This window comes from Lepidochelys kempii, chromosome 10 (assembly GCF_965140265.1).
Source record: "Lepidochelys kempii isolate rLepKem1 chromosome 10, rLepKem1.hap2, whole genome shotgun sequence".
Lineage (NCBI taxonomy): Eukaryota > Metazoa > Chordata > Testudines > Cheloniidae > Lepidochelys > Lepidochelys kempii.
Window position 1 is genome coordinate 63,748,943 of NC_133265.1, and position 20,490 is coordinate 63,769,432.

Genomic DNA, 20,490 nt, shown 5'->3' on the forward strand with positions numbered 1-20,490 from the left:
CTGGTTACCCAGAAGCCAAAAACACAGTTCCCATAAAGCAGGCCAGCCTTGGGTTTATACGAAAACAGCCAAGTCAAACTTGATGAGGATTACTGAAAATCTTGTTCATCATATAAAAAATTCTACCAATCCCAAAGGATCAGACACATTATCCATCAGGCTAATGAATATTCCAGATCTTACCCAAATACACGCTTATAGCCAATTCTTATTAACTAAACTAAAATTTATTAAAAAGAGAGAGAGAGAGTGAGTATTGGTTAAAAGATCATTATACATACAGATATGAATAGAGTTCTTAGGTCAGTTTCATAGTAGAGATGATGAACTTTAGAGTTGCAAAGACTCTTTCCGGACTCAGTTAATCAGGCTATAGTCCAATGTCCAATATCAGGGCAATCCAGAGCAGAACCAGAGACCTCAGTCTTGAGACTCAAACTTCCCCTGATGAAGCTTAAGCAGATCTGAGATAATAGGATCAGGGCCCAAGAATTCTTTTACAGTTCTCTAGCAGCCTCTTGACAGCGTGCAGTCCTTGGGTGAAGCATTGCGGCTTTGAAGTAACATCCTGTTTCCTAAGCACCACCGGTAATTAGCTACATGAATTAACATCAGGCAACTGCCCATCTCCCGCCATTGACAGGTAGTTTACTACATACTTCAAAGAGCAATGAAGACAGTGATATTACTACATTCACAGTGTATCTAAATGTTAACACCTCCTTTTGATCTCTGCATTAACAAAGCATAGCCATTGTCAGGAACCATTGGGCTACATTGTCAACCTCTAAAAATATATATGTAAACACACAAAAAACACAATCATCGACTAATATGGCTATTTGGGTTGAATCTGGATCAATTAGTCTGCTAGTTCTGTAACGCTGTCTGGCCCTGTGTCACAAGCATGAAGTCATAGCCATGTCATTAACCAGCCTGGTCACACCCCCTTTCCATTGTACAGCACTGATAACCAGCTGTTTCTATAACCAAATTGCCACGGGGGAAAAAGCCCTCTACTCCCTTGGCTGCTTGAAAAAGGGTCTCCTCCCATAGAGACTTCACTTAACTTATGTACCCGAAAGATAATGGAACAAATAATAAAGCAATCAATTTGCAAACATCTAGAATATAATAAGGTGATAAGTAACAGTTAGCATGGAGTTGTCAAGAACAAATCATGTCAAATCAACCTGATAGCTTTCTTTGACAGGGGAACAAGTCTTGTGGATGTGGGGAAGTGGTAGATGCTATATACCTTGACTTTACCAAAGCTTTGATACTGTCTCACATGACCTGTTCATAAACAAACTAGGGAAATGCAACCTAGATGGAGCTACTATAAGGGGGTTCATAACTGGTTAGAAAACCATTCCTAGAGAGTAGTTATCAGTGGTTCAGTCATGCTGGAAGGGCATAACAAGTGGGGTCCCGCAGGGATCAGTTCTGGGTCCAGTTCTGTTCTATCAATGATTTAGATAATGGCACAGAGAGTACACTTATAAAGTTAGTGGACGATACCAAGCTGGGAGGGGTTGCAAGTGCTTTGGAGGATAGGATTATAATTCAAAAAGATCTGGAGAAATGGTCTGAAGTAAATTGGATGAAATTCAATAAGGACAAATGCAAAATACTCCACTTAGGAAGGAACAACCAGCTGCACACATACAAAATGGGAAATGATTGCCTAGGAAGGAGAACTGCGGAACGGGATCTGGACCACAAGCTAAATATGACACTAAAGTGTAATGCTGTTGCAAAAAAAGCAAACATCATTCTGGGATGTATTAGCAGGCGTGTTGTAAGTAAGAGACTAAAAGTAATTCTTCCGCTCTACTCCATGCTGATTAGGCCTCAGCTGGAGTATTGTGTCCAGTTCTGGGTGCCACATTTTAGGAAAGATGAGGCCAAATTGGAGAAAGTCCAGAGAAGAGCAACAAAAATGATTAAAGGTCAAGAAAACATGACCCATGAGGGAAGATTGAAAAAATTGGGTTTGTTTAGTCTGGAAAAGAGAAGATTTAGAGGGGACATGATAACTGTTTTCAAGTACATAAAAGTTTGTTACAAGTAGGAGGGAGAAAAATTGTTCTTAACCTCTGAGGAGAGGACAAGAAGCAATGGGCTTAAATTACAGTAAGGGAGGTTTAGGTTGGACATCAGGAAAAATTTCCTGTCAGGGTGGTTAAGCACTGGAATAAACTGCCTAGGGAAGTTGTGGAATCTCCATTCTTGGAGATTTTTAAGAACAGGTTAGACCAGGAGTAGGCAACCTATGGCAACCTTTGGCATGCGAACTGATTTTCAGTGGTACTCACACTGCCCGGGTCCTGTCCAACGGTCCGGGGGGCTCTGCATTTTAATTTTATTTTAAATTAATCTTCTTAAACATTTTAAAAACCTTATTTACTTTACATACAACAACAGTTTAGTTATATATTATAGACGTATAGAAAGAGACCTTCTAAAAACATTAAAATGTATTACTGGCACGCAAAACCTTAAATTAGAGTGAATAAATGAAGACTCGGCACACCACTTGTGAAAGGTTGCCGACCTCTGGGTTAGACAAACACCTGTCAGGGATGGTCTAGATAATTAGTCCTGCCATGAGTGCAAGGAACTGGACTAGATGACCTTTCAAAGTCCCTTCCATTTGTTTGATTCTATGATTCACTGAAACAGATGGTGCAGAGGATGCTGAAGCGAGAGAGTATGCAGACTGAGGACTTTGTGGTAAGAGATGATTCAGGGGATAGTAGCAGAGCTGAGTGGACTCCTTTGAGGCTCTGCCTACCCAGAACTTTAAACATGAATCATTAAGCTGGGTTAGGAAGTGGCAGGCCAAAGCAAGCAGTTTCTTTGGGACTGGACTGGAGACTCACAAAGAGACACTAGCCTGCAGCCACTCACTGATCCAACCCTGAGTGGAATTTGGTGGATGGGTGAGGTGGTGCAGCTAAGGGATTATTATCGGTGGAACATTCTAACTGGCAGGTGGGGAGGGAGTAAGATGGACAACTGCCAAAGTTATTGGAAAAGCGGTATTTAACTCTTTATTTGCATGTATTCTCTGAGACTTTTTCTAAAGTTTGAGTGTGGTCTCTTTCCTCTTACCAGGATTTCCTTGTTTGTACACAGCATCCATGTGCCTCGGAGTGAGGAAGTTCTTCCGGTCAAAGGCACCCAGGGAAGGTGCATTTAGTTTTCTCAATTTCTAGCAGGGGCATGGCTGGTTTAATGATTTGTCAGGAGGGACCTTAGATATATTGAAGCTGGCCCTTTTTGGTGGTTAAGCACATGGCAGAGAAAGGTTACACTTGTGGTCAGGAAACACTGCCAGCAGCATTCTGGCAGCTTCCTGGGTGAAAAGCGTGGGACTCAGAAGGGTCTTCTTGCCTCTTCTACCCATGCTAACTCTCCTATCCAGGAGTAGGCATCCTTTGTATCTCAGACCGTAGTGCTACATTTTAATCTTAGTCTTGCCTTATTCCTCTAATGTGAAGATTTTGGCTTTAAATGATTCATTTTGTAGAAGTTATTTTGTAAATTTGATACCTGAGCAAGTATGTACCTGTTCACTGTTTTCTTGTCACATTTACTTCATTTTAGTCAAAGTAATTAATTTGTTCTTCCTGGTATAGCTTCCTAGTACTCACCTAGTAAATGAAAATCAAGATGTCAAACATCAATACAATCATCAACAAAATATTTAAATTCTGCAGTATTGATCCAAATACTAGTGAGGATCCATAAATCAAACAGTAGGTTAATTTTCATAAGCTAAATTGAGATATTACAGCAGAATATAGGGCTGCATCAAGGATGGAGAGTGACTGAGCGGATTCAATAACCTCTCAACTTGAGCATATCTAAAGGGCCACAGTTAATATTGGGATTTCACTCCCTAATACTGAAAAAGGTAATATTTTTTGGCTACTTTTTTGGTTTGTTGATTAATTTTTTCCAACAGAACTCCCATTGAGATTAATAAGGAATAAGGAGGTAAAACATATTAGCTATCTTCGTACCCAAGCTCCCAGGCCTGTGTACGCAAGGGAAATTTCCAACAATGGTTAATACAAGTTCAGCTGAATGAGTGCTAGTAACACTGGGAACCCTAGTCTACATGGGCTTTTTGGCTTCTGATCTAACCCTTCTGGGAACAAATCTAATTGGATACATTAGTGAAAACCACACTGGCAGCTGAAGCCACATGTGCCTTTAGCCTCGTGGGATATGTCTGCAGCTGGGAGGTGTGACTCCCATTGCGGGTGGACAGACACTCACTGCCTCACTTGTATGGGCTCAGAGCTTTTCCCAGGCTGGTAGGCTTCTTCAGCTGAAAGAGGACTTTCCCACGATCACCTTTCCCAAGAATAAAAGATGTACAGTTTTAAGAAGAAAAATGCTTTCCTTTGATGAGGTACCTTGTTTGGAATATAATATATTTGATTACACTAATCTTGGTAGATTAGAACAAACACATGATATTGAGTGAGGAGCCCTAATGCTAGAAGTTAGCTGAAAAAATATGTAAGGCTGGATTCAATTAAAAAACAAAAGTTGTTGAGGAAAGAGTTATATAAAAGCCTCATTATCTTTAAGCAGTAGTGAGCAACTCTTTACTGCTAGTAATTTCAGCTGGCAATTAATATCAGGAAAATACGATGCACACATTCTGTTTGTAGGCACAATGATATCTTATGCTCTCTGGCCGCCTCCTTTTTATGTGTGTAGAGCTAAGTTTAGCATGGAAGAAGAAAATAGACACAATATAAATGTGCCCAACATGGCATCAGTTTTACAGCAACTGTATCCTTGCTGGAGCATTTGAAAGCCCAAACTGCAGAAATATAAACACAACACAGAACTGTACTTTTTAGTACAGAACATAACTTTGGACAGGCTCCCACCAGTTCTCCCTGCAGTAAAATAATGGCTTTTGTAATTTTTTGATTTATAACTGGCGTGCTTGAAAGTAACAGTTTCAAAGATTGAGGAAAAACAAGACAAAAAAGAGATTGTTGTTTTTCCCATAAAATCAATTTGATTTCTGTCATTACAAAGCAATACTTTTGCTGAAGATGCCTTTCAAAGGCAGCCAGCACCATGACAGATAAATTTCAGCTGGTCTGATTATTTGGGCAGGTATCAGCAGGCTATTCCAAGAGAACTTTATTTTATATGGTCAAAGCCTTTCTCTAAAAGAAACAGTAATCTTTTTGTTGAGCATGGGGAATAATTTCTTCAATACCAATCCAATTTATTTGAGCCTACTGATTTGTTCCTCCATCTGGATCTCTAAGCACAATATTAATTATTCATTAGGGTACTTGGAGGGAAAGTATTTGGATATCCATACTGTCAAAGTTGATGAGGCTTTGCATGTGCACCATAGGAATAGCTTTCAACCCATCACTAAAACTAGAGATAATCTTAATAAAATAATTAAAGAAACCTAAAAAGCCAACAATAATTTGAACTTTCTCATAACCACATCACATTTATTTTTTATAGTACCCACATGTCCTATTGAGAGACCATGAAAATATTCTTTCTACAGCTGGTCATGTGAGTATCGATTAAAAAAAAATCTCAAGAACATTTTTATAATAAAAGGTCATAATGGCTATAATAGATAGTAGAAAGAAAGACGCTTTGTGTGAAAGTGTGGGAGAGGAGGGAAGAAAAAGAGAACATGTGTATTTAATGTACTTGCATTCAGTTGGAAACATAGATATAGCAAATTGTTTTTACCAGAATTGTGTTGATCTGTAATACAGGAATGGATGGCTTTGTGGGTCAGACAGAATCAGACAGATATAACCTAGATTATTAAGGGGTTGGGGACCTTTCTCTTTGGAAATTCATGTTTAGGTACAGTTACATAGATAATGCATCTGCTTACAGGTTTCACTGAAAAACTGAGCTCCAACTTTCTGTATGACAATTAGTGAGTCCTTGACCAGTTACAACCCAGTTTAAAGGTGTAGGGTGAAATCCTGCCTCTGCTGAATTTAATGGCAAATCTCCTGTTGACTGCAATGAGGACAGGATTTCTTGCATAGTTTAGAGAAGACTTAACTGTGCATCCATAAGTGGGTTGTAACAGTGCATTGTCCAGGTGCCCAATTTCACTGACAGAGGGCAATCAAGCCCAGATTTGAGCCTCTGATCCCTGCGGAAATCTGAGGACAGGGACAGTCCACAAGCCTAGTGCCTTAGCACTGCTATCTGGATCCCTTCTTCCATGGCAGCATATCACTCATACGCTTTCTTTAAATCCATCTTCATTTGATTTTCACTACTCTTCTCTGGGTCTTTTCCGTTTTTCTATATCCTTCTTAAGAAAGGCTCACCAGTTCTGAACTCATTGTTCCAGGTCATCTTCTTAGCGTATGCACAACGTGTTTCAGGTGGCAAGTGACCAGGATTCATCACAATTTGGTTCACTGGTTGGATAATTAGTTTTCCCAGCCCAGTCTGGGTATTGAGGGGAAGTGCAATGTGAGGGTCTACTCTTGTTTTATATAATGGTATGATGATAATATCCTGTAATTCTCTATTCTTTTCTTAAAACAACCCAAAGTTCCAGTTGTTTTTCTGACAGCTGCTGTAAATTGAAGAAACCACAAAGATGCCTGAAGATATTTTCCCTAAGTGTTTAGTCAATTTAGAGTCCATCTGTGTGTAAAAGTTGTTCAGAATGTTCTCTCCAAGGTGCATCACCTTGCATTGCTGTACACTGAATTTCATCTGTCGTGACCTAGGTAGGTCTATCTTTAGTTCTTTATGGTCTTTCCTAGGCTTGAATAACCCAAATAATGATCTGTCATCTTCCAGATCATTAATATAAATATGTCAGACATTACAGAGCTTACTACAGACATTTAGACCATCCTGTTATTAACTGCTTTTCTTGAGAGTAGTTGACTATTTTTTCCTTCTGTGTTATTTATGTCTTCACGTTTCTAATCCAGCATAGTACTTAGCCATCAACTGAGAGGTGATTTCATTTCCTTGAAAGACCTTTGTGATCAGGACTATCAAAGGGTCTTGGAAATTTTACAAATCCTCTGAAGACTATTGCATGAAGCAATGTCAAACTAAATCTTCATCTATTATATATCAATTATCATGTTATGTAAGAGCTGTAGTTGGATTAAAAATAACAGTGAGGCTGCCTAAAGGTATCTGTATATTTTAAATTACTGATGTAATGTGACTGGGTTGAGAAATGGGGCCAAAGAAATGTTACACATATTACACAATTTCAAAAGGCGACAATTGTCAAGTATTTTTATCTCAAACCATATTTCACTGATTTTAAAAATCTCCATTATAGATTCTAGTTGTCAATACAACAGAATCTCAGCAGTCACTGTTTTAAAAAGTTTTTAAGCCCTCATGGTTGCAGAGATAAACTTGAAAAAGTGAACCATAAAGGTTCCAAAGTCAGAAGGAAAATTAAAAGAATCCTATCTGTATTATTTTAAAATCTGATTATTTTTAAGACAATCATGATTTTTTGAGGGGCCTGACTCAAGATTTTTGAACACTTGAGGTTGGCAACACTGTATACTATCTTGGAAAAAGATTGTATTACCCTATTTTGTGTCAACTTTCATCTGCTTAGATGAGAGATCAACTTTCCTTTTGATTGAGAGCCCAAAATATGAGCATGATTCTTTCACTAAGTATGAGAGCAAGAGAGTTTGAAACAGTTGCACAGTAACTTTTGTGCATATCCATTCATTTATTTGCTATAATATTTTAATCATACTTCAGCTTCCCCTTAACGAGAACAGTGAATTCATAATAAAATAAACTGAAAACTATCATGCAGTTTCACAACTATTTCAAGATGGTTTCAGTGCAAGTCTATGGAGTCTGTTAAGATGTGTGATTTTAACAGAAAACCAATTTCAGTTCAGGTCTATGGAGATCCTATTACCTAAGAAAAATGTTGTCCAACAAGATCTACAATGATTACAAAAATATATTGAATGAAACACAAAATGATATGCTCAGATAATGATATAGTTCAGAAGTAAATCTCCCAGTGAGTGCCACAGAATGCTTACTTAGCCCAATTTTATCATGTCCAAGGCATTGTAGAATAAATATATACACACAATTACCCAAGGTTTGGTAACTTCTTAATAAGCATAGATGGAACAGATCTGAAGTCAGGTAACCTTAATTTTAAATGTTCTTGTTTTTGTACGTTCAGGTTGAGATTTTCAAATCCCACCGGGGGGGATTTAGATCTCCAATTTGCATTACAATTAATGGGAATTTGGTGGCCAGATCTCCCAGGAGTCTTTGAAAATCTCAGCTTTAATTTGTAGTCATATCTAAAATGCATTTATGATTTCACCTCTCTAAGTCTAGCAGTTCTACATGCAACATTACTATTATTAGAATGCCCATTACAGTGAGTCTGACAATATTGAGGTTCCACTTCAAAGTGAACAATAAAGGGCACTGAAGGCATTAAAAGAGAGAAAAACAGCTATGGAAGAATTAAGACTGTGGAAAGGTGTACATAAAAAGGCATGTACTAGAATCAGAAAGCATCTAACAATAGAGTTAGAAATGCACTACTACAGTATAAAAGAATATGAATTTCATAACTATTAGTAATGTATACTGACGTTCTATCACTGAACCATTGCTATAAGCATCAGTCCCTTCACATGCAGAGCAAGGCTATTTTAAACAGGAAAAAAAATGAGGTTTTAGTCCTGATCTAGAAAATGTTTCAGACTATTTCCTCACATTTTTATATCACCAGCCTCCAAATGATTGTTGATTCCCCAATTTTCTAAGAATAAACCACAAGATGAAGTAATCATAAATCAAAACAAAATAAAGGTTGGAAAGAGCTTAAATAGTTTTGTGGTTTTATTTGAATGCAATATTAGGTATACTTCAAAACTGTTTCACTGCCATGTTTTGTTTTGTCTTTTTTTGAGAGGTGATGAAAAGTATGCATAACAGGATATAGTACATGGAAAGTCTTCTAGAATGTTACAACCTGCACAATGGTTCCAGTTGTGCTCACAGGCCATGACTAACGGCAAAGAAAGAATGTAGCATTCCCCTACTCCATTAGTATAGTCTGTACATGGCAAAATGACAGCTAGGCTATTATTTCACTTGTGATAATGATGTGTGCATGTTTTTATGAAGCTGGCAAGTGAGCTCCATATAAGAACAATGCCTATGGATGCCATTTCTATAATACAAATACCTGTTGGTGATTGGGCAACCTAACCTTCCTAAAACATACTAAAAGGAGTCTGATTTTCAAAAGGGATTTAAGTTCTTAAGTTACTTACAGGCTTTTGAAAATTTTACTCAGAGTGAATATTTCTGTCATTTTCTCTGTCTAGACTTAATACTTACACAGTGCCCACTGTCTTGGTATCTGAGGGATAGAGTTTCAAAAATATTTAGGCACCTTAACTTGCAGCTAGGTGTCTAATAAGGTTTTCAAAGCACTGATTTCAAGAAGAGTTAGGTACTTAGGTGCTTTTGAACATTACATTAGGCACCTATCTGAATCTTTAGGCACCTAAATACCGTTAAAAATCTGGCCCGCGTGCCTCACAAATATTTTTAAATGGAATCACAATAATAATCTCTCTCTCCTTCCTTCCCAGCCTGTAAGAGAAATATCTTGATTATTTTATTGGTGGTGGTGGCTTCTGTGTGTGTGAGAGAGAGAGAGAGAGAGAGAAGAACTTGAGGGAAAGTTCACTGAAGAAGTGAATTTGCATTTAATTGTAAACATTATGAGATCTGTGGTCATTCAGATCTCTGGCAGGGATGTGTTCTATGGTGTAGGTTCATCTCTCATCGAAGCTCTGCCTTCAGCATTCATGAAGGCCTCACCATGACAGTTTTGTTCCAGGTATGGTCCACCAGAAAACAGGAGGTCATGGATGTGAGGAAAGGCATAAGAGGTGCAGAGCCTTGCATATTATGAAGTCCATTGCATTGTAACATGCAAGGATTGGGGCATGACTGGTGCAAGGATTAGGGGGATGATATAGGTGTATGTGTTGGGAGTAGGAACCTCAGCCATTAACTAAGGTAATTTACGCAGAGCACTCTGCAGTCACTCATTGTCCCCATAGGAAGGATCTCCACCTTGTCCACAAACCCTGCATTTTTCCCCAATGCCTGGCCTGGATCCTGAGGCTGGATAATTCGAGATGGATTTACCTCTATAAGTAAGATATACACTTAGTATATGTTACAAACTATAGATACCACTATGTTTCCTACAGTCATTAAATCTCATCTGCCAAGGTAGGCACTTCTCCTAGGCACTCCCCTCCTGAAGGAGGCATATTTTTATTGATCTGCTTCTCTTAAGTTTGTCTTCACTAAGACTTAAAGGTGCTTTGGTGGAAGGTATTAGCTAACAGGTTCTAACATGACTGACCCCTAAGCTTCAACTCAGTCATTTTAGCTCATGTTAAAGTCTATACTGCTTTATCCACACTAGAATTTTGGAATGTTAGTGAACTCCTTCTAACAACACACCTTGAAACTGTAGTCAAGACAAACCTTGAGGAGCTGACTCTACCTACAGAAAGATCCTACTGATTACAGCAGGGGTTGGATCAGGCTTCAAAAATGCCTATTTTAGAAATATGCATTAAGTAGGTGTAAACCCAGGTTTTCAATGGTGAAAGATAGGTGCCTAAACACACGTGCTGCCTACCCATCTTTTAGCTTTGACAAAAGCTTTTACTGGGCGAAAGACCAGCGCTAAAGTCAAAAGACCAGTGGCAGGAAGACCAGTGCCAGTGGCAGGCATAGTAGTAATAGATAGTAGTTTCAAAGTTCCCTGTCAACTGTGTAACAGAAACAGTTATAATCTTGGCATCTTTTAGATGAGAAAAGAAATCATTAAGCTTTTGCCTATTGTTTGTTCACTCTAATTGGGGGTACCTGAAGGGTATAAGATGAATTTAAAATATGACTATTACACTTTATCAAGAAATTTTACTGAAGATAGCTGTTTGCTTGTGTGTTTTGTCCTTTGCAAGATTAAATAGATCTAATATTTTTAGCTGATCATTGCTTAATTAAAATACTGTAGCTCTCTGTTCAATATAATATCTAGTTAATGCTTTAATGCAAGGATTAGGGAGGGGACTGGAGTGGGGGAAGGAAAAGGCCCGGGTAGAGATTGTTGAATCGTGGAAGTCAACGAATGGCTATGCAGGTGGTGTCGGAGAGAAGGCTTTGGATTCTTTGACCATGAGATGGTGTTCCAAGAAGGAGGAGTGCTAGGCAGAGACGGGCTCCACCTAACGAAGAGAGGGAAGAGCATCTTCACAAGCAGGCTGGCTAACCTAGTGAGGAGGGCTTTAAACTAGGTTCACTAGTTTAAACTGCTCAGAGCTCTGGTATGAAACTGCAGAAAAACCTTAGAGTCTCTGGATTAAGTTTAGAAGTGTGAGCAACAAGGGTGATGTGGTGGTGGGAGTCTGCTATAGAACACCGGACCAGGGGGATGAGGTGGATGAGGCTTTCTTCCGGCAACTAACGGAAGTTACTAGATCGCAGGCCCTAGTTCTCATGGGAGACTTCAATCACCCTGATATCTGTTTGGAGAGCAATACAGCAGGGCACAGACAATCCAGGAAGTTTTTGGAAAGTGTAGGGAAAAATTTCCTGGTGCATATGCTGGAGAAACCAACTAGGGGCAGAGCTCTTCTAGACCTGCTGCTCACAAACTGGGAAGAATTAGTAGGGGAAGCAAAAGTGGATGGGAACCCGGGAAGCAGTGACCATGAGATGGTCGAGTTCAGGATCCTGACACAAGGAAGAAAGGAGAGCAGCAGAATACGGACCCTGGACTTCAGAAAAGCAGACTTTGACTCCCTCAGGGAACTGATGGGCAGGATCCCCTGGGAGAATAACATGATGGGGAAAGGAGTCCAGGAGAGCTGGCTGTATTTTAAAGAATCCTCATTGAGGTTACAGGAACAAACCATCCAAATGTGTAGAAAGAATAGTATATATGGCAGGCGACCAGCTTGGCTTAACAGTGAAATCCTTGCTGATCTTAAACACAAAAAAGAAGCTTACAAGAAGTGGAAGATTGGACAAATGACCAGGGAGGAGTATAAAAATATTGCTCAGGCATGCAGCAGTGAAATCAGGAAGGCCAACTCACACTTGGAGTTGCAGCTAGCAAGAGATGTTAAGAGTAACAAGAAGGGTTTCTTCAGGTATGTTAGCAACAAGAAGAAAGTCAAGGAAAGTGTGGGCCCCTTACTGAATGGGGGAGGCAACCTAGTGACAAAGGATGTGGAAAAAGCTAATGTACTCAATGCTTTTTTTGCTTCTATCTTCATGAACAAGGTCAGCTCCCAGACTGGGCAGCACAGCATGGGGAGGAGGTGACCAGCCCTCTGTGGAGAAAGAAGTGGTTCGGGACTATTTAGAAAAGCTGGACGAGCACAAGTCCATGGGGCCGGATGCGCTGCATCCGAGAGTGCTAAAGGAGCTGGCGGATGTGATTGCAGAGCCATTGGCCATTATCTTTGAAAACTTATGGCAATCGGGGGAGGTTCCAGACGACTGGAAAAAGGCTAATGTAGTGCCCATCTTTAAAAAAGGGAAGAAGGAGGATCCTGGGAACTACAGGCCAGTCAGCCTCACCTCAGTCCCTGGAAAAATCATGGAGCAGGTCCTCAAGGAATCAATTCTGAAGCACTTAGAGGAGAAGAAAGTTATCAGGAACAGTCAGCATGGATTCACCAAGGGCAAGTCATGCCTGACAAATCTAATTTCCTTCTATGACAAGATAACTGGCTCTGTGGATGAGGGGAAAGCAGTGAATGTGTTGTTCCTTGACTTTAGCAAAGCTTTTCACATGGTCTCCCACAGTATTCTTGTCAGCAAGTTAAAGAAGTATGGGCTGGGTGAATGGACTATAAGGTGGATAGAAAGCTGGCTAGATTGTCAGGCTCAACGGGTAGTGATCAATGGCTCCATGTCTAGTTGGCAGCCGGTATCAAGCGGAGTGCCCTAAGGGTCGGTCCTGGGGCCGGTTTTGTTCAATATCTTCATAAATGATCTGGAGGATGGCGTGGATTGCACCCTCGGCAAGTTTGCAGATGACACTAAACTGGAAGGAGAGATAGATACACGGGAGGGACCTAGACCTAGACTTAGATAGGCTACAGAGGGACCTAGACAAATTAGAGGATTGGGCGAAAGAAATCTGCAGTTGTCCTTGTCGAACCTCATGAGAGTCCTGCTCTTAGGACGGAAGACTCCCATGGACCGCTACAGACTAGGGACCAAATGGCTAGGCAGTAGTTCTGCAGAAAAGGACCTAGAGGTTACAGTGGACAAGAAGCTGGATAGGAGTCAACAGTGTGCCCTTGTTGCCAAGAAGGCCAATGGCATTTTGGGATGTATAAGTAAGGTTATTGCCAGCAGATCAAGGGATGTGATCGTTCGCCTCTATTCGACATTGGTGAGGCCTCATCTGGAGTACTGTGTCCAGTTTTGGGCCCCACACTACAGGAAGGATGTGGAAAAATTGGAAAGAGTCCAGCGGAGGGCAACAAAAATGATTAGGGGACTGGAACACATGACTTACGAGGAGAGGCTGAGGGAACTGGGATTGTTTAGTCTGCGGAAGAGAAGAATGAGGGGGGATTTGATAGCTGCTTTCAACTACCTAAAAGAGCGTTCCAAAGAGGATGGATCTAGACTGTTCTCAGTAGTAGCAGATGACAGAATGAGGAGTAATGGTCTCAAGTTGCAGTGGGGGAGGTTTAGGTTGGATATTAGGAAAAACTTTTTCACTAGGGGGGTTATGAAGCACTGGAATGCGTTACCTAGGGAGGTGATGGAATCTCCTTCCTTTGAAGTTTTTAAGGTCAGGCTTGACAAAGCCCTGGCTGGGATGATTTAGTTGGAGATTGGTCCTGCTTTGAGCAGGGGGTTGGACTAGATGATCTCCTGAGGTCCCTTCCATCCCTGATATCCTATGATTCTATGAAGCACCAGACTCTTTGTGTGTTCAACTCTTTAAACTAAATGCGCCTAGTATTAAGGCCTGATTATACTCTCCATTTTAATTAATGAGGATTTTGCCATTGGCTTCAATTAAGCAGGCTCAGTCCCTGAACCCTTACTCAGGCAAATCTCCTATTGAATTCAGTTGACAGCAAAGTTCCCCTGAGTGCAGGGACCAACAAAAGCACAAGATGTGTGACGCTTTCCAGGGGTTCCCAGGCACCTCCCCACCACCTGCCCTTAGCATGAGGGAGTCTTGTCTGTGCTTACTGTGGCTAAGCTCCCTGACTCCACCAGCCTCTGGCAACATAAGTATTGCCCTCTAGGCCTCTGCAGGCCTTGCTGTTTCTGTACAGATTAGCAATTGGCACAAACCGACCCCAAAGTCCTCCAAACATCCCTCTGGAGTACTCAGCCCCTGTTCCACTTAACACTCTTAGACCCAATATTCCCAAAGGATAGTACACATCAGTTTGTAAGACTCAACTCAGGATCACCCCTTTGCTTAACACACAATTCTGAGAGAGAGAATAGTGAAAACAAGTATGTGTTTATTATCAAAGGACAGAGATTGAAGTGATAATGAGTAAGAATATTGGAAACAAATGATTACATATGAAACAAAATCATAACACCCTTTCTAGAGACTAAACTTAACTAATAAGGCATTCCCCTGTCTCCTACAAGATATCTTACCACAAGTTCTTTCCCCAGTGTTTTCAACCAGTATGGTTGAGACCCTTTCTCATAAGATTATGCCCACTGGCTGCTTGTCATCACAGATTTAAGAAATACCTAAGTGTTTATCTGTACCCCAGATATTGTTTCAAAAGTTTATTGTCTTAACCCTAAACAGGATAACTCCTGCTGTTTGTTTTATCCTCCAGCCCCTGTAATCTATTGATGAGCATTTTGCTCAGATTATAAATGGCTGTTTATTGTGAACCATACTATACTGAGTTTGCATATGACCAGCCAGAGTGAGATAAACATCTTTTCCTCCATGCCTACTAGGAATATGTACATCACCTTTTGATGACCTGTCTTATCATAGAATCATAGAATATCGGGGTTGGAAGGGACCTCAGGAGGTCATCTAGTCCAACCCCCTGCCCAAAGCAGGACCAATCCCCAACTAAATCTTAACTCACAGACCTAGAGAACATAATATTTAGTGTATATACATAACTGCTCATGTATTTTCCTGTACAAGCATCTGACAGTGTAACACAGTGTAACACAAGCTTTCATTAGAGAACTTAAATTACATTCTGTTGGTGAGCCCAAGGGATCTGTGCAAACCTATGTATCCAGGTGCTCTCTAGCAGTTAGCATCGAGAGATTGTTGGGTCACAGTATGTATGGACCCAGATTTTAAAGCCCCCCACACAAAAGATGGTGCCCATGGCTGGAGTGCAAGCAACAACCAATGCAAGTTTAAATTGGGGTTTGATCATTAAATCCAGCCCTTTCTTCTGCAGCTGGGGTAGGATCTCGTGGCAGTGGTAGTAGTGGGGCTTTAGAAGCACCACAAAACTGGAACCTTAAATCTAAATCTCTTTGAATTCTGTGAGAAAATTTCAAGATTTGAACCTGTCTTTATTTTCTGGTTGTAGTTCAATGAAATTTCATGGTTCCAAAATGGTGGTGGTCATGAACAGCAGCTGCTCTTGCAAGATCCCCACTGTTTCAGTTTGTCATTCATGTCATTGCTGTCAAATCTGATTATAAAGACTAATCCTGTGTCTGCTTTAAAACCAAATTCTATCCTGAACCTAATTCTGATCTGAATCCAATACCATCCCCTTGGTTAATCTTAAATTATAACCAATTGTTGCCTCAGATTTAATGTACTGGAATATAAAAAAGAAGCATGTACAAGCCTATCTAGACTGAAGAAGTTTCCCTTTTGAAACAATGAGATTTGCATTTCAAAGGCATTTTGAAGAAAATGTGTCAGGGAAATCAATGCTTTGAGAGTTGCATTAGAGGTCTAGTAACTGGAGTTATAATTAGAAAACACTGGCAAACAAAAACTAAATTGTTTATAATTTGTAACTAAGTGACAGGAATATTCAGCAGTCATTGAAAGGGAGTGAAAGATATTATATCCAGTGAAATAAGTATCCCCTTACCCAGAACCCTTACTTTGAAACTACTTCTCATTTTCCTTTTGGATTGTCAAAAGCTGAAGAAAATCAGCCATAACTTATCAGAATGTTCAAGGGGTTTGGTAGGGATCTTTTAAATGAGTTCCTTCATTAGAAGAAATTGATTAAAGTTCCATACTGGAAGATTTTTCTCCCCCAATAACTCTGTATAATGCTGCTAGTCTGATGGTCCCTATCACTGCCTGACTCCCATCAAGACATTGTTTCACAAGCCAGCACCCACTTTGGAATTTTTAGATAGCATTTCCCATGGCCAATTGACTTTATGCCATGGTGCAGTGTCAAGTTAAATAGGGTAATTATTTTCTGCATTTATCGTTATTGCTTTAGAGCAAGTACTTATCGGTATTTGAACAGCATACAGGAACTAAAGACACAAACCCAACCAGGAAGCAAAAATAGCTGGGGCATAAAAAAAAAATAGAAAAGAAAAGAAACAAGAGCACCTTTTGTGGAAGGCTCTGCGGCTTGTAGCACTGACTATCACTACTGAATCAACTTAATTAAAAAGTTACCCGTTAATGAGGTCTGTCTTGGAGACAATCTATTTGATTCAGTCCATATCAATTCAGCTGCAGTGTAAAATGATGGTGTTTCATGAGAGGAAAAAAACACTTCATTTGAAAGGGATTACTATATTTTATTAGTGCTCTGAGATGGTTATGGTTGTGTCAGCACTTCCATTATAAACTTTTTTCTCCCTGTTCTGTTTAAAAAGATGCTGTTTGGTAGCCCCTTCACTTTCAGGGTCATTGAAACCTTTGGGGGAGATCAAGGTCATGAACTTCCTTAGATTACAGGTGCTCTCAATGTACATCAGCACTGTGAGGCTAACTTCTGAGTTGCCATGGGAGGTATATTATCTCATGATTTATTACATGCTAACTTCATTATATTTGAGCCAAATGGGCCTGATTCTGGCCTCAGTTGCACAGCTGTAAATTAGGAGGTGTTTACAGTTGTAACTGAGATGAGAATTGGTACCAGTGAAGTTACACCAGTGGAAAAACTGGTGTAAGCAGGATGAGAATCAGGCCTAAGTGTATTTTGTTATATATGCGTTCTCTCAGATGTCTTAATTGCACTCAGTGTAAGAGTAACTGCATAATAAATAGCTACATGTTTTTGTGAAAAAAGCAGATTTTTTCCCACAAAGTAGTTCGCTGACACTTTATCACATTTATCATGTAATTAAAAAAAAGATAAAGGATTGTCCTGTAAGTAAAGAGCTCAACCTGAGCAAGGGCCCCGATGGACATGATATACCTTGACTTTAGCAAAGCTTTTGATACAGTCTCCCACAATATGCTTGCCAGCAAGTTAAAGAAGTATGGATTGGATGAATGGACTACAAAGAGGATAGTAAGCTGGTTAGATTGTCTGGCTCAACGGGTAGTGATCAATGGCTCCATGTCTAGTTGGCAGCTGGTATCAAGCGGAGTGCCACAGGGGTAAGTTCTGGGGCCAATTTTGTTCAACATCTTCATTAATGATCTGAATGTTCAGCAAGTCCGCAGTTGACATTAAGCCTCCGGAGAGAGGTGGATATGCTGGATGGTAGGGATAGGGTCCAGAGTGACCTAGAAAAATTGGAGGATTGGGCCAAAAGAAATCTGATGAGGTTCAACAAGAACAAGTGCAGAGTCATGCAGTTAGGATGGAAGAAACCCATACACTGATACAGGTTGGGGACCGACTGGCTAAGTGGCAGTTCTGCAGAAAAGAACCTGGGGATTGCAGTGGACGAGAAGTTGGATATGAGTCAACAGTGTGTCCTTGTTGCCAAGAAGGCTAACGGCATATTGGGCTGCATTAGTAGGAGCATTGCCAGTAGATCAAGGGAAATGATTATTCCTGTCTATTCGGCACTGGTGAGGCCACATCTAGAGCATTGCTTCCAGTTTTGGACCCCGCACTACAGAAAGGATGTGAACAAATTGGAGAGAGTCCAGCGGAGGACAACGAAAATGATTAGGGGGCTGGGGCACATGACTTATGAGGAGAGGCTGAGGGAACTGGGCTTAATTAGTCTGCAGAAGAGAAGAGTGAGGGGGGATTTGATAGCAGCCTTCAACTACCTGAAGGGGGTTCCAAAGAGGACAGAGCTAGGTTGTTCTCAGTGTTGGCATATGGCAGAACAAGGAGCAATGGTGTCAAGTTGCAGTGTGGGAGGTCTAGGTTGGATATTAGGAAAAACTATTTCACTAGGAGTGTGATGAAGCACTGGAATGGGTTATCCAGGGAGATGATGGAATCTCCATCCTTAGAGATTTTTAAGGCCTGGCTGGGATGATTTAGTCGGGTTTGGTCCTGGTTTGAGCAGGGGGTTGGACTAGATGACCTCCTGAGGTCTCTTCCAACTCTAATCTTCTATAATTTTATGTGAGGAGAAAAGTCTTCTAAATTTCCACTGACTTTAATGGTAGCAATGAAAGCTGAAAGTACTCAGCAGAGCTGGTTATGACTTTTTTGACAAAACTTTTTCATTGGGAAATACTGATTTATCAAAACTGTACCTTTTCTTAGGGATTGGTCAGTTTTGAAAAATTTCCTCTCTTGATTTTTTTTGGCGGGGGGGGGGGGTATAAAAAGTTTCAACATTGTCAATGTTCTGTTTGACAAAAATTTTCACAGGATAGGAAAACCATTTCCTTCCTGGCACTAATCAGCATGCATGTTGCAGTACTGGGCCCTTCATGTACATGCATTCAATAGTGTTTCCGTCGATGTGAAATAGAGATGGTTTGGGACCTGACCTGGTTTGGGAACAGCTGATAGCCATCGAAGCGCACCAGTGTTCTGTCAGGGAGTGGTTACACTTCCATATCACTTCCACAGAACTCAGTGGAGCCAAAAATTTGTTTTGTTCCCCTCCCCAAGCATCCTTTCCAAAAGCATCACTTATGAAAGTGTTTTCTGAAAATTCTGTTGTGGTGCCAGGAGACATTTGATTTCTGTGATAACATTTCTGGAAATACATCTTTCCAAAGGCAGTGATTAACATAGTCAGGCAATCTACTGCAAGCATCAGCAAGCTCAGATGGTTTGCTGTATTCATTTCTCTGACTTAGATGGTGAAAATATCCACCTTATTATTCAGCTATGCTTTCTAGTATATTGGCTTTGTATAGCTGCACTGAATAGAATAAATCTAACATATGCAAGTGCTTATCAGTTTGTAACGGGCTAAAGATTAGCCTGAAAATACAACAAAAGACCTAAGGCTACTCATAATTCTCTTTAGCTCAAGTTGTAACAACCTGTGTATCTGGAGCAAAATCATGGATTCAGTTCTTTATGCTGCATATAAGGCAAATCCTGCACTCCATAGTCATACACAACTCCTATTAAAGCTGGGAATTTTTAGTAAACGGGACAGGATTTGGCCCACTGTATGCAGTTAGCTGGTGACATCAGTGTCTGTGTATGCATTTTACATGCAGAGACATATTAAATAGAATTAAGTGTGTCTTTGTGCATGGGTGTGTGTGTGTGAATTCAATGGGGGTTATGTGGCTAAAGGAAATAGCAAGAAACTATAGTGAAACTCTGTTCCCGAATCTCTTTAAAAGGAAAGGTATGCATTTTCAGTGGTCAGGTTCTACAGTCTGCTGATCATCCATACAGTACAGGTTCTGATGAAAGGAGCCTCATGCACAGTAATTATAGGCGGGGCTTGTAGTGCCACCTGTTATTGCCCAACACTTTCCACTGTTTTCAATTCCTTACAACGTTGCCAAACTTTAACTGTTTGGGCTGGAACTGATATTGAGAGCAAGGAGCCTTTCTCTTTTGTGGTTTCAATGACCCTCTCTGCTGGCACACAGGTCTGATTCAGATGCAGAGGAATGGTTGGAGACAACTGGGCAGAAAGCGTCAATATTGAGTGGAATGGGTAAAGGAGTCTGTGCCCACTAGAGCAAACTAGCCTGGAATAGATCCCAAGATTCCTGAGCCGCCTCATTCCTGTGCTCTCAGTAAATACCTGTGAAAACCACTGATAAAGTGTGGGTCTCATCCCCCTATAGTGCCCGTCCAGGCAGAGGATGAGGATTACAGCTGTCAGTTGCTCCATTAGTTCAAGTGGCAGATGTATGTGTGATGTATCTAAAGCTTCCAGCCTTGCTGATGAACCATAGGGATGTCAATAGGATGCCACATATGGAATTTTTGTTTTGTTTTCCAGAGGTCTTGGAAAAGACCTTGGAAATTATACACATGAAACTGTGTTAAAAGAATGTTATGAAGATTGCAA